Source organism: Chaetodon trifascialis, chromosome 1 (assembly GCF_039877785.1).
Source record: "Chaetodon trifascialis isolate fChaTrf1 chromosome 1, fChaTrf1.hap1, whole genome shotgun sequence".
NCBI lineage: Eukaryota > Metazoa > Chordata > Actinopteri > Chaetodontiformes > Chaetodontidae > Chaetodon > Chaetodon trifascialis.
The window spans coordinates 24,352,764-24,366,212 of NC_092056.1; positions in this window are offsets into that span (position 1 = coordinate 24,352,764).

The following is a 13,449-nucleotide window of genomic DNA, read 5'->3' on the forward strand; positions in this document are numbered from 1 at the left end:
TGTTAGGTTTTTTGTGTGTTTATACTTGTTTCTGTATTTATTTTTGGGAGTTTTTATTTTAATGTGATGTGTTTTTGTTGTGTGACCTTTGACCTTTCAGTTACGCCACATCCTGCAAATTCGCGCTACCCTCCTCAGTCGTTTTCCGGACTCTGTGAGGAGAGGTAAGCATTACGGTGTTCCTGTTTATAAAGTGTTAAAATACAGAATAATGCTAAATACATTATATGTATTTAGCATTTTCGCACATTTATTTTGAAGCTTGTATTTATTTATTTATTTTATCAGTGCAGCACTTTCATGTAGCATGCTAAGTTACCAATCTCAAGTTAAGCTAAAGGAGCATGGCAGCAGTTTTTCACGCAGGTTGTTGTATTGTTCCCTTGTTTTTTAAAGGTGTAGCTGTGGAAAGCTGGTCATGAGAAGCTGCTGTACTGGTTTCTTACGTGTTTTGCACAGGTATGTGAGCTCCCTTCATGTTGTTTTTGTGTGTGTGTGTGTGTGTGTGTGTGTGTGTGTGTGTGTGTGTGTGTGTGTGTGTGTGTGTGTGTGTGTGTGTGTGTGTGTGCGCACGCGTGCCCGTGCTGATATGATGCCCAATAAATTTACATCAGCCTGCAGGTTACACACATTTGGCCAGCAAGTAATTTCTTAAATTTGTTCTTATCGCTGTTGTTGTTGTAGTAATTGCTGTTGTTGTTCTTATTGCTACTGCTGTTTTTGCTGTAGTAAGGCAGCACTGTTTTTCCTTACCGCCAGAGTCGATCTGAATTTTCAGCTGGATTATAGGCTGCTATTTGGCTGTGAACACTGGACTTGTTTGGATTTAAATATTTTGCAGTATCCTGTCACTATGAAATCTCTCTCATGAACACGCTCTCTTGTAAAACGCTGTTAAAAGTTAATCTCTTAACCCCATAAACAAAACCAGGTTCGTTGTTTATATCCTTCAGAAAGCCGATAACACACCTGCCAGCCTTCAGCCTATCCAGTACTGTGTACTCACATGCAGTGAAAGAAACCTCCTTCATGGATGAGCATGCACAGAGCCCCCCACCCACACCCGCCAACCCTGCTCCATCATCAGACATGCTGCTGTAGGTAGGCTCATGTCTTTTGTTTTGACAGAACAAGTCTGCCCTGAGTCGGTGTTGTCTGTTCAGGGCGACTGCCCCACAGGTTTGACAGAGCTCTTGGCTCTTACCTCTCTGCTCTGCCTTCCTGTTCTGCCCTGCTGACTATGCTCTTGTCAACGGCTCTGGTCACTGTATGTGAGTAGGTTTTGTGTTCCTTTCAGAAAATGCAACTTTCAAAGAGAACCTTTAATTATTAATTGATTGAAGTCAGCATCATCGAATTTATCATCTAGTTTGTGACATTTTAATTCTGGCATGGAGGATTTTTCATCACAGAAGAAATAAGTATAATTTTAATACCATAGAGTACTTTTTAGTCATCTACAATTACTTTTACAGAAAAGTAATCAAACTCAGTGTATAAAAAAATGACTAATTTGCTTCACATTTTTACAGCTTTAGTGTAAGCACTGAAAAGATCCTCCTCTTTAGGTCGATATCAGTTCATTTAAAAATCCCTCAATTTGTCTGACACCATTCCTGCTCAGGACACACAGACTTTTGTGCATTGCATGCTGGGAAAGGCTGTCCTCGTGAGGACCACCACACTGAAACATGGTGGTGAAAGTTCCTATTGTGCTATTATGAACCACCAATTTAATAAAGGTCCTTTCATCTTTCTCTGAGCTGCCTGGGTTTAAGTCTTTTAGACTACTATGAATGTTTCATCCCCTCACCAACCACTACCCACTTCACCTGTTTGATTACCCACCACTGCACTGCTCTCCTCACACTGTTTCAAGGTACTAAAAGTTCCCACTTGAGCTTGTCTCATAACTCTCGTATCTGTCCCCCTTACAGCACCCATGTTTGTCATGCCATGTAGAATGTTAACATTCTTAATCACTACAGGATTAATTTTTACACTTTAGCATATAAACATAGGCCACATGGAGCTAAATCTCTCTACTAATGGCTCATATTGCAAGAGCTCAAAGGCTGCTGGGAAAATGAATGCTGACATGTTTATCTTCAGTGAAAACATATGTATGTGAAGTAACACCACTGTGGGCAAGAAGCAACATTTCTGTGACAGGAAGCAATAGGATTTCTGGGAAATAAGGTGTAATTTTAAGAAGCAGAACCATAAATACAATCACTGTTGACATTCTGATAATTACCTTAACCCTGGTTTTAGATATGTATGTTTACTGTGTGCTTTAACCACTTTAAGATATTATGTTTTTTTGTTTTGGAGGGGTTTTTTTTTTTTGTTTTGTTAATGTTTTTTGCTGTTTCCAAAGAAATTCAACTGCCTCCATATATATTTTAATGATGTACAGTTAAGAGAAATACATTTCTGAACATTTTAGGAAGCTAGCATTTGTTAAAAACCCATGAACATTTCCATCAAGAAGTACCATTAGGAGTTTTTTTCCATCGCTAAGTGAAACAATAAAATGCTAATTTGGTCTTTGATGGGACATTAAAAGCAAAGGTACTGCATTGTATGCATTGTATATCAAAACCTTTAATGATTTAAACATCCTTGGTGAGTGTCTCCTTCTGTCCATGTCTAGTTTAAACCACGACACAAAACCTAAAAATATATTAACGTGGAATTCACTCTATCTCCATCTGACGACGACATTCAACAAACAGACTTATATAAGACAGTCCATGTTGGATATTGTAGTGTTGTATAATGAATCAAACGTCTTCTCTCTTGTCCCAGCGGGAAGCATCCACCGCACATGGCTTTTCATTCCTGGGACACATGTATTTGCTGTGACTGCTCTCATATTGAACACATCTGTGGAGGAAAGTGTTGCCAAGGCCAGACACGGTGAAGGGTAATTAGTCTTTGCATTCACAACATTGTTTGAAGCCAGTGATAGAGGGAATAAAAAGAGAAGAGATTTAAGCTCACATGATAAATACTAATTAATGATTGAACTGTGTTTATTTTTTCCCCAAATACAATTTGTTTCCCTCTCTATAGTTGCTGGCACATTTCCCTCTTTGGCAAAGGGTTGACATCTTATGACTGTGTGTTCTGCAGCCATGCAGGTCGCTGAAAGGTTTGTAAATGTTCTTCCTCTGTGGGGCCACTTTGGTATTCCCAAGCAAAGCTGCATCTCCGCCTGTGGCTATAAACGATATTCCAGCAAATGCTATAGAACATGCCACATTTAGCAGTGAACACAATTAATGGGCTTGCCTCTTTTGCATGGGTAAAGTGATTTAAGCCATGGCAGGTGCCTCAGAGCGCAAAGAGTGGCTGCACAAAGAGCGCTGCTGTCTGGGCTTTGTAGGCAGGATATCCACAGATGTGGAGCCAGACCAGATGGCATGTACGTCTGAGACAGAGGGAGAAGCTGGAGACAGAGGGATAGAGACACACAGAGTTGGAGGGGGACAAGGACAAGGGCCAGACACAGGCCTGCATTAAGCTATGCAAGCGTGGCCATGTGCGCCTGACATTTAGCCGGCCCCCGACTCTCCATTGACTCACTCTGCGTAGCTCAAAACATGCCTGCAGGCCACAGAGGACAATGACCGCCTTCTCCTTTAACCAGCATCAAAAGGAGAGATGAAAACGGCCACACCATAAAGCGCCCGTCAGAAGTGTAAAAACGCAAATGTAATATATGAATATAGCTCTGTGGCACAGCCTCGTCCTGAAGACCAGCCTTTAAACAAATTGGCCTTGTTCAACGTCGCCCACCCCCCACCACTTCATATCTGGAGTGTAATTTGTCTTGAGAGAATGCGAGATATGTGAAGAGAAGTAATGCATAAAATCAGAAAAATTCCTCTCTTTGTACCCGTAGTGTCTTTTTACATTGAGTCCATGTGGTTGCATAACAATGGGACAAAGAGAATATGAGATGAAAGCATTAGAGCGATTTAAATAACTTTGTCTGCTTGTGAAACAGAGATACAGACAGAGATAGAGAGAGAGAGAGAGAGAGAGAGAGCGAGAGCAACAGGAATGTGTGTCACCCAATTAAAGGTTCAGCAGCCTGTGGGAGAGCCAGAGAGAAACTATTACCGAGCTGTAGTCACAAAGCCATGCACACAGGCCTCTAATCTTTAAAAGTGATTAAATGCCCCGCTATGCCCTGCAAAGGCTAATAGTGTTAGCTATTGTTTGTGTGTCTTAAAGGTCAAAGATCAGAATTACAGTTTAGATTTCATGTCACAAAGGGATCACACCTATAAAAGATGTTACACCATACCCTGTGTAGCTATCTCAGACTTGCTGCTCAGACTCAGACAGAATTGTAAAAGTTTAGTGAGCTGAGTTTAATTTTGAACTCTGAGGTTTGGTAGTTTTTGTTCTTTCATGATTAACTCATTAAAGTGGTAATCCTCAAGAAAATCAAGTCGGGTCAAGGTTCCCAAAGGTCCCTTGAACTTTGATTTACTGCTATCAGCAGATTGCATTTTTTTTTACTTGTCAGACCCTTTATAACACTGTGCAAGATTCACCAGAAAAACTATTGACCAAGCTCCATTCAATGCTAATATAACACGTAAACATGCTAGTAGTAGCCATAGAACATGCGACTGCTGCAGATGAAAGCTGAGCTTTATCATGACATGACAAATCTTTTCAACTGAAACAAATACTGTAGTTAAGCATTTCCAGAAAAGGCTCAATGTAATACCTATTCTTGGAAAGAGTTGAACAAGAAAATTGTTACCACTCTCTTGTCTATGTGCTAATATGGAGCGAGAACTTAAAAACTTCAAAAATACGTCCACCAATTGACACGATGTGAGGCATTTGTTTAGATGTAGCGCCTTGGCCCCAACAACCATAAGGCCCCAAATGTGGCTGGTGACCTCCATCTCATGTCACACCCCCTCTCTCTTTCTCTCCATTCCCTGTCTGCCTCTACCTGTCACTTTTCCATAAAGGCAAAAAACACCAGAAAATAATCTAAAAAAAAGTCATGGTTTAGGGAAAGTAACATACTGTAACTGCATACTGAAAAACACTGAGTTAAAATTGACCCAGTGTGTGGTCAGTATTGCACTGATGCAATCGTGGGTTAATTTTACCCAGTAATGACTGGAAAACCACCCAACAGTTGGGCTGTTTTGATCCAGTATCCCAGCAGTAATGTAAAACACAGTGCCAGTGGTGCAGGGTCAAGTTAACCCAGTGTTGTATTTTACTTTACTCTTTGCATGTGTACAGTGTTTATCAAACAAGATACATGTTAAAAAGTGAGATTTAGTGGGCCTGATTTTTGAACTTTGGACAGAACCATAGCAGCTGTTAATTCCTGCATCCAGGATTTATACCAGGCTAATCTCCTCCAGACTCTTAACTCCATACTTAACACATAGACATGAGAATGGTAGAGAGGAAGGAAATGAAATAATTTTTTTATATTACTCAATATTTTTACATGTGTGGCTATCAGCAGCCTCAATACTCTGACGGACAGGCAGAGGGATGGTGACTGAGAGCAGATAGGTGACCACAGCTGGCTTCAGCCGATGTGTGGATGTGATTACAAAGGACACTGGCAGTCTGTGTGCCGCACTGGAGTTTAGTTCCACTCTCATATTTACATAAACCCTGCAAGTCAGTCTAAGTGACAGTGTTGGCTAAATAAAGAAACGACAAGGATGATACCACAAAGACAGCAGCAGACAGCTCAGACAGACATCTGGGAGGCTGAGAGAAAAACAAGGCCAGGCGCCCACACTGTGTTTAACAGGGCTGTTAACGTGACTGTCCATCTCTCCCTTGACTTTGAACAGAATTCTATTGAAAGGAAGATTCGTTAAATATGGAATTTGAGTCCAATTTGTCCTCAAAGGGGGTAAAAGAGCTCATTATGTGGGCTCTGCTCTTGCTTGACTATTAGAAAGAGACGTTAGTCATGCCTGCTTATCTCACAACCTTATGAGCACAGGATTAAAAGATCAAAGGCTGACTTAGGTTTAATATTATAGAAAATGTAAGCTCCTTTTTCAGATGCACTTTGGACTTCGCCTTTTATCCGCTCTCAATGCTTAGATCAAAATGTTGAAAATTCATAATCATCTTATTCACTGTCCAAAGCGAAATTTATGTCCACACCTCTCATATCCAGTCTGAGGGTGGATGTTAGCGGGTACTGATCTATTTCAAAGTGGACCCTTTAAGACCTTCAAGCCAAGTCCCTGTTGATTACACGGGCTTCAAGACTGACAGAAATAAACACAGAGCTAAGTTTGAAGAGAACTTTGAAGTACATGAAGCTGAGAGCAGGGCTGGACAGCAACTTTGGACTTAATGAAAATATTCTGTAACCACTCAATTATACACTTGAAGGTTTAGGGGTTAGAGAGTGATGCAAACACAATGGCTCACAAAAGCCAAAGTCGGGAACTTTCTGTTCCCAGTAGTTGTGGACCAGTCTTAACGAGGATGTGCGTTTCTGGCACAAACTTCAGAGAGCGAGACCAGCTTTGCTGTCTGATCGCCTCATGCTCATTATTCCCTGAGGAGAATGTACTCCACAACAAAGGAGGACACTGACATGTAGCAGACAGTGCACTGCAAAAAGTGCCCCTTGTAAGTAGTCATTTATGGTTATTCAGCTGTAAATTGACAATACTCTTAAAAAAAAGTGGAAGATCTGACCAATCTAAACAATGTGCTGCTAGTGCACTCTGTTTTTTTAAGCAGGTCCATCCAGCCTGGTTTGCATGCCAGCATCCACGTGGTCCTTTTGAAGGTTTTTAGAGACTCCGTGTGTTCTTGTTTGTGAGAGCAAATGTTTCCTGTCCAACAATAGCCACAAAAACAGACAGCAGAACAGCACTGTAAACAACTTGGCACCAGGTTGTTTAGTCATCAATTCAGTCACTGGAATTCATGGAGTTACATGATAATCTACTCAAATAGAAAGAGGTCTGGAAACTTGTCAAGAAATGGATGAAAAATAACAGTAATATTTAAATATGTCTTTCTGGATTGTCTCCTGTTCTAACATGTACATCATGTATGTGTGAAAAGAGAAATTGCTGAAAAGGAGAAATTTGTTTATTTCCAACCTTTTCACACCTTTATGCTACAAAGCAGTTCCTCAGAGAAGTGGCTGCTTGTGACCAATATCCCATTTATTCTCGAGCAGTTTTCATATTGTTTTGGCCCTCTCTCTCCACTCTCATCAACCCTGTTTCCAGCCAGAGCAGGTATCTTTATTCAGCTGAAAAATCTGATAAATACAGTTTATGCTAGTGGAGCATTTAGCTGCTAAAAAGTCAGACAGGATTTTATTTTATTAAAACCAAAACAGAGCTGAAAACAAAATGAATATTAGGATTACATTCAGCAGGTGGACAGAAGCATGACTCCAAATGAATACTGATGTTGCTCCTTGTCTGCTGGATGTGTATGTTTTGCTAAGTATAACAATTTAACAAGGCAATAAAATGTGTTAGCAAGTATTGCATCACAGTGTTGATTACTTTTTTCAGTGGAGTTAAGGATTACAATGTGAAATGAAACTTCAGTGACGCTTCGTTACCTTGACACTTGGGGGTTGGCTTGTCCCTGTCTTACTGGGACTTAGATGGAAGTTTAATATCAGTTTGGTCTCTCTGTGTTCAGTCCATGTTAGCTTGGCCCCGGGGCAGAGGAGAAAGCACATCAGGTGAAATGCAGCTCCCAGTAGTTCCAAAGTTATTGATTCCCATGTTGCGTGTTGCCTGGCCTGCTAATGTTAGCCATTAACAAATGCAAAGTAATGGGTTATGTGCACATTATTTTTGCTGCTGCGTAATTAGCCAAGTAAAGTAATTACTTTTTCAGTGAGTAGTGAGTAATGACTACAGTTTTCCAGTATGCCGGATTTTTTTACACTACAGTACAAGCAGGGGATGTACCTTAAATATATAATGTCCAATTTATTTGTACCTGTAAAGGCACTTATGGGAGAAAGAAAACATGGAAGAAGGTAGGACATGCCCACACCACAGCCTCAATAGTTTTGCTCTCTAAGAATTTAAATTTTCTTTACCTTTTTCATGTATTTGCATTTGTTGATGACATGGTTGATAATGAAGGGGTTGATGATAAAGGAGTGACTTAGAGCCCCCTTGTGTAAAACAAACATTCAGTGTTGATGGTTTAAATAACTGAAAAGTTATGTGCCATGAAGCCCTGTTGTAGCTGCACTGAAAATATCTCAATTTAATGTCATAGGATCAAAACAAAATGAACCCAGAAATGCAACATCCCTTGCCAACAATTGCTTTTCTAAACATTGTAAAACTGTTTAATGGTGGACTTTGAATTTTTCATAGTCAATTAATGGCCAGCAGTCTAAGATCCATGCAACAACCTGCCCTTGTAGCTCCTAACTTTTGGGTCACCTGTGATATGAGATAGCAGCACTCTTGGACAGATACATTTGGATTTATTAAGATAAGAAACAGACCAAAACACATTTGCAATTATCTTTAATCCCTCCAGTGCCTCACATCTGGTCTCCCCTTGGACAGCAGACATGCCAACAAAGACCTGCAGACCAGAAGTGCAGAAAGAAAAGGGGGTCATTGAGTTTTTATGATACCAAGCATTAATTTACCCTCATCCATATCACATTTATCGATGCAAATTCTTGTGGAGTGTTCCATAAAGAAACATGCATCCTGTCCAGCAGAGGTTGTCTCATCTTGATCTTAAACTGAAAGTAGCTGGACAGGAGACGGTACAGGCAGCGCTGGTAGCAGTGGGTTCAGTAAGGCTGTCTGTCTGCTCAGAGGCCTGTTCTGCAGGTTGTGGTGTGAGTGAGTGGAGGAAGAGCAGAGAGACAAGCCTGGCTGGAGATCATTAGAGCTTGTTAGTGTCCCCACTGCCTGGGGCCTGGCGAGGGGCCTCCGTTTGGGGAACCTCTCCTCTGATCCTACTGAGAGCGGAGCAGCATGTAAAGGGGACTGGGGGCAGGGACAGAGGAAGGTTGAAGGGGAGGGCGATGGGGGTCGTTGCCACTTACAGTACAACAAACCCTGCAGACGTCCCAGCAGATCTGCAGGTCTGCCTTTCATCTGCCTCATCCCCAAGGCATTAGGCAGTTTAGCTGGGAAACGGCTGCTAAAATATACATCTGTCTTAGTGTCAGCACATACCAGCTCTCCTCTGTCTGCGTGCCGCCGCTAGTCAATTCAATATTTAAATCATCAGTCTCCATAAGCGTTTGATGTCAGCTCTTAACGAGCTCTGTCTCTAACACTGACAGGCCTGTGGATGGGCGGCTGTTTACCGTCAGGGATGGAAAACGCTGCCTTCCATTGTTTCGTCATATGTCGATAAGATCCAATGAGACTACTTTGTTTGAATAACTGCATAAAGAGCTCAGAGCAATGTACGCTACAGCAAGTCTTTTTCTTTCTTTCAGCAATTCTGATGACACTTTTGCCAATACCGGATTTCTGTCAGAATCAAAGAGTTGGTGTCACATCAGTTGATGCAAATCAGTGGGAAGCGCTCAGATTATATCACAGTGCAAATATTCAGTTTATTCAAGGCAAGAGGGCTGGTGGCAGGGAATATTTTGACTTTGCATAGTAACAACTGCATGCAGGATGTGTAGCATGTAATTATTGAACAATTTATTGTGTTATTGTGATCTAACGCATTATTTTATAAGTAGAAAATGGAGCATCATATTTATTCCATAATCTCACTCAAATGCAGTTAACCGATTGCAAGATAAGTATGAACTATTGTTCACTCTTTGTTCAACAGCTCCTCTCTCACGGTGTTGGGCTATTCTACCTCTCATGTTATGTGTCACTTTTCATTATGTTACCATCATGTGAATGGAGGGTTCATGAGGCTTGAGGCTGTATGTGTGTGCGTGTGTTCACATTTGGGCATGCGTGCAAATATGCCTTTCGTGTGTTCATTTATGTCTGCCATTCCCCTAAACTGTGACATTCAACATGCAACCCCCCACTGCTCTGCTGTCTTACACTATATAACCTTCGACCCATATCAACGTGAACCTTTAAATCTGCCATTTTCCACAGAAGCTGTCACCAGGGGGTCCTATCTACACAACGTGTCTTCATGAGCTGCTCAGGAGCTCATGACAAAATACAGTACATGAAATCTTTAAATCAGCAAGCAGATAAGGTTTGCTCGACTGCAGCATTGCATAAACTTGTAATATACAGTATTATAAGCCATTTGATGATCACTTTCATCCAAACAGCTGTCAGTTAATATCATATGTCATGTGTGGATCATTTTAATCTTTACAGCTGTATAACAGCATGACCACGTGCACAAGTTACCCCAGTTGCTGTTAACTCCTGCCGTGCTATTGACATGTATGTATTCAGCTACTGCACGACAGTACAGGATATTTAGAGATGAATCCTTTCTGCTAAGAATTCAATGGTGGTGTTGCATTGACAAAAGATTCAACAAAGAAATAAGATCACAAAGACTGAAATTCAGGCCAGGAGGCCTCTATCTTTAAAACTACTCTAATCAATATTTTTAGCCACGCTAGCTTTGTGGCTCTAGGGACTGCAATGTTGGTCAGTCATTCGGTCGGTCCACCACTTTGATCCAACCTGAAATATCTCAACAACTACTGGATGGATTCAAACCATTTTATACAGAAATTAATGTTTCTCGGAGGACTTTTCCCATTGATCCAAAATGAGACAAACACGGTTGATAATGAAATGAAAACTTTCCTCAGGTCATAGTTTTGATTTGTCCAGTTGAATATTTGCAAAACAAACGCTGTACTTTGTGTTTAGTACTAATAGACTAATGCTAAGATGGTAAATATGATAAAAAAGATGAAACCTGCTTAGTATAGTTTTTTATTGTCATTGTGATTGTGTTAGCATCCTGGTGCTAATATTTATCGCAAAGCAGCACTGTGCCTAAGTGCAGCCTGTGGTTCTATTGGATACTCGGCTCAAAGATGGCGCCTCACTTGAAGGAAAATTGTTTGCTGAGCGGAAGCAAAAAACATTCTCGAGCTTCCGGGATTGCTTGTGTTTGCTTTCGAAGCAGTTACTCCGGGTATCTAATATTGCTGCAGACGGAGTTAGGTCAAAGTCTGATGTGTCTACATTGCGCGTCTGTATGAGATGGTATTTGACACTCTGAGAGTGAGAAAGAGTTCTTCTCTGTCACAGCACTCAATGTACGCTACCTGTAACAGACAAAAAAAGCGATTAGCCGGTGGAGCAGCTAAAGAGCCACATATTTCCCTCTGTAGCTGGAGCAAAAGAAACCTAAATGGAGCGACTTACATTCATCAGGTTGCCAGAGACACACCTTCAAATGAAGGCTAGTGCTGTTCTGTGTCTGCTGGATGTGTACATAAGCAACATGTTCACTAAATCAGCTTTATAATGTGATAATATGTCAAAGTCATATTTGTACTGCTCCCAATTGGCCAAAAAAATCAACTAATACATGTTTGAAGTCACACAGTGTGTATCTTGCTTTTGTAATTGGACCTAATTAGAGATAGGACATATTGTTGCACTGAGAGGTGGTCTGTGGGATAAACCAGACCAACAGCATTATCAGAGAAAAAAACTGAGGCGTGGAAAGAAAGTTGTTGAAACGTCAGTGAAGGAATTTTAAAGTACGCTGCTGAACTAACCACTAAAACGAATCCAGCTTTGAGGAAAACTGAGTTGCGACCTCACTGAATAATGATAATCATCCCAATATTCAGCAATTTCCCTTTGACCAGACACCCCTCAGCCCCTATCGTGAACCCCCCAGTCCTACTCTGACCCCTCACTCATCGTCCTCACCCCGCGTCTGGATGCTGCACACATTGTCTCCTTTTCAGGACTGGTCCCCAGAGGAGAGTATCGTCCCACCCCCCAGCAGGATGTCTCCGTCTCTGTGGGCCTCCCCTGGGCAAAAGAGAAGATTAAAACAAACAGGACTTTAATCAGTGAGTCCCGCTTCTCTCTGCTCAGCTGCTGACAGAAGGAGCCCTCTCCAGGAAGGCTGCCTCAAATCAAAGCTTCCTGCTCGCCACTTGCTGCTTCGCCGATCCGTATCACAACAACAAAACCAGCAGAAACAATTATTTATTCCTTTTGATGTGGGTTTTGAAGTTACCCCACCTCTTCCACTATGCCCTCCCCCCCTTCCTCCACCCCTCCTCTTCCTCGCCCAGCCCCTCCAGCTTTCTGTATCTTTTACTCCCAAGGAAACAAGGTCATGCCAGCTCCTCCGTAAAAGAGGCTGCTTTGAAGGCGCAGCAGTGCCAGACTCGACGGCTTTTTCTTATTTTATACCATGGAAAGTGTGTCGTTTGAGAAAAAGCTGATGAGTTGCTTCATTCAACTTGCTGCCGCCCCGCTGAGTGTGTCAGGTTGTAAATGTCACTTTCACAGTATAAAGTTCTACACATTACTGAAAATGTTATTGAATTTGTTCAGTTTCATGGCATAATGTGCTTATTCACAGTTACTTCAGTCATTTTCCTAAAAAGAAAAAAAGGAAATTGTGGATTACTTATGATTTGTTGCTGCACACTGACATGTTGGGATGCATTGTTTTTGTAATTATATTTGTCATTTGAAGTTGCAAAAATTTTAATTGCTCAGAACCATTAAGAAATCACAGGCACTTGAATTAGGCAAAAAAAAGTTTCCTGGAATCCTGCCACATGGAGCCTAAGCTTTCCTCCTCTTGAGCAAGCTTTCAAGGCGTGTGCGTGTTATTTGAAGGGAGTGTGGTCCTTACAGATGCTATGCGAAGCCTTTTTTCAGAGAGCAGAGAACAAGGTAATAGATCTGAACGGTGATGCTGTCACTGCCGTAGATCCCAGTTAACTTTTTCATAGATTCACAGTATACCAGCTGAAAACAATCTCTCAACAGGACTGAAATGTCTGAGAGCTGCTTTTCAGCTCAGTGTACCACAACATCTGCTAAAGCTGTTGGATAACTCTGCAGCCTCATCAAAAGGCTTGGCAGAGAGAGTTCCTCAACCGCGCAGATGGTAATCATGTTTTTATCATTTGCTGAAAGTTGTGATCCTCTAAATTCATTTAATTGGTGGGGGGGTCATATAATTCCACCTTAAATGTCTGCCAAGCTGATTTTTACAGGTCACATATTATATGCACTGAAAAACATCAGGAGAATTGTGTGTGTGTGTGTGTGTGTGTGTGTGTGTGTGTGTGTGTGTGTGTGTGTGTGTGTGTGTGTGTGTGAGAGAGAGAGAGAAGGGGGTGTTCCAGCTCAATATTGTCATTTTGGATGCATGTCCCTGCGGCACATGTTTTCATGGTCGGGTGGTTCTGTCTCACATTTTCACCACTTTTTAATGAGTTGAGAGATTCCAGGTCTAAAACTGCAT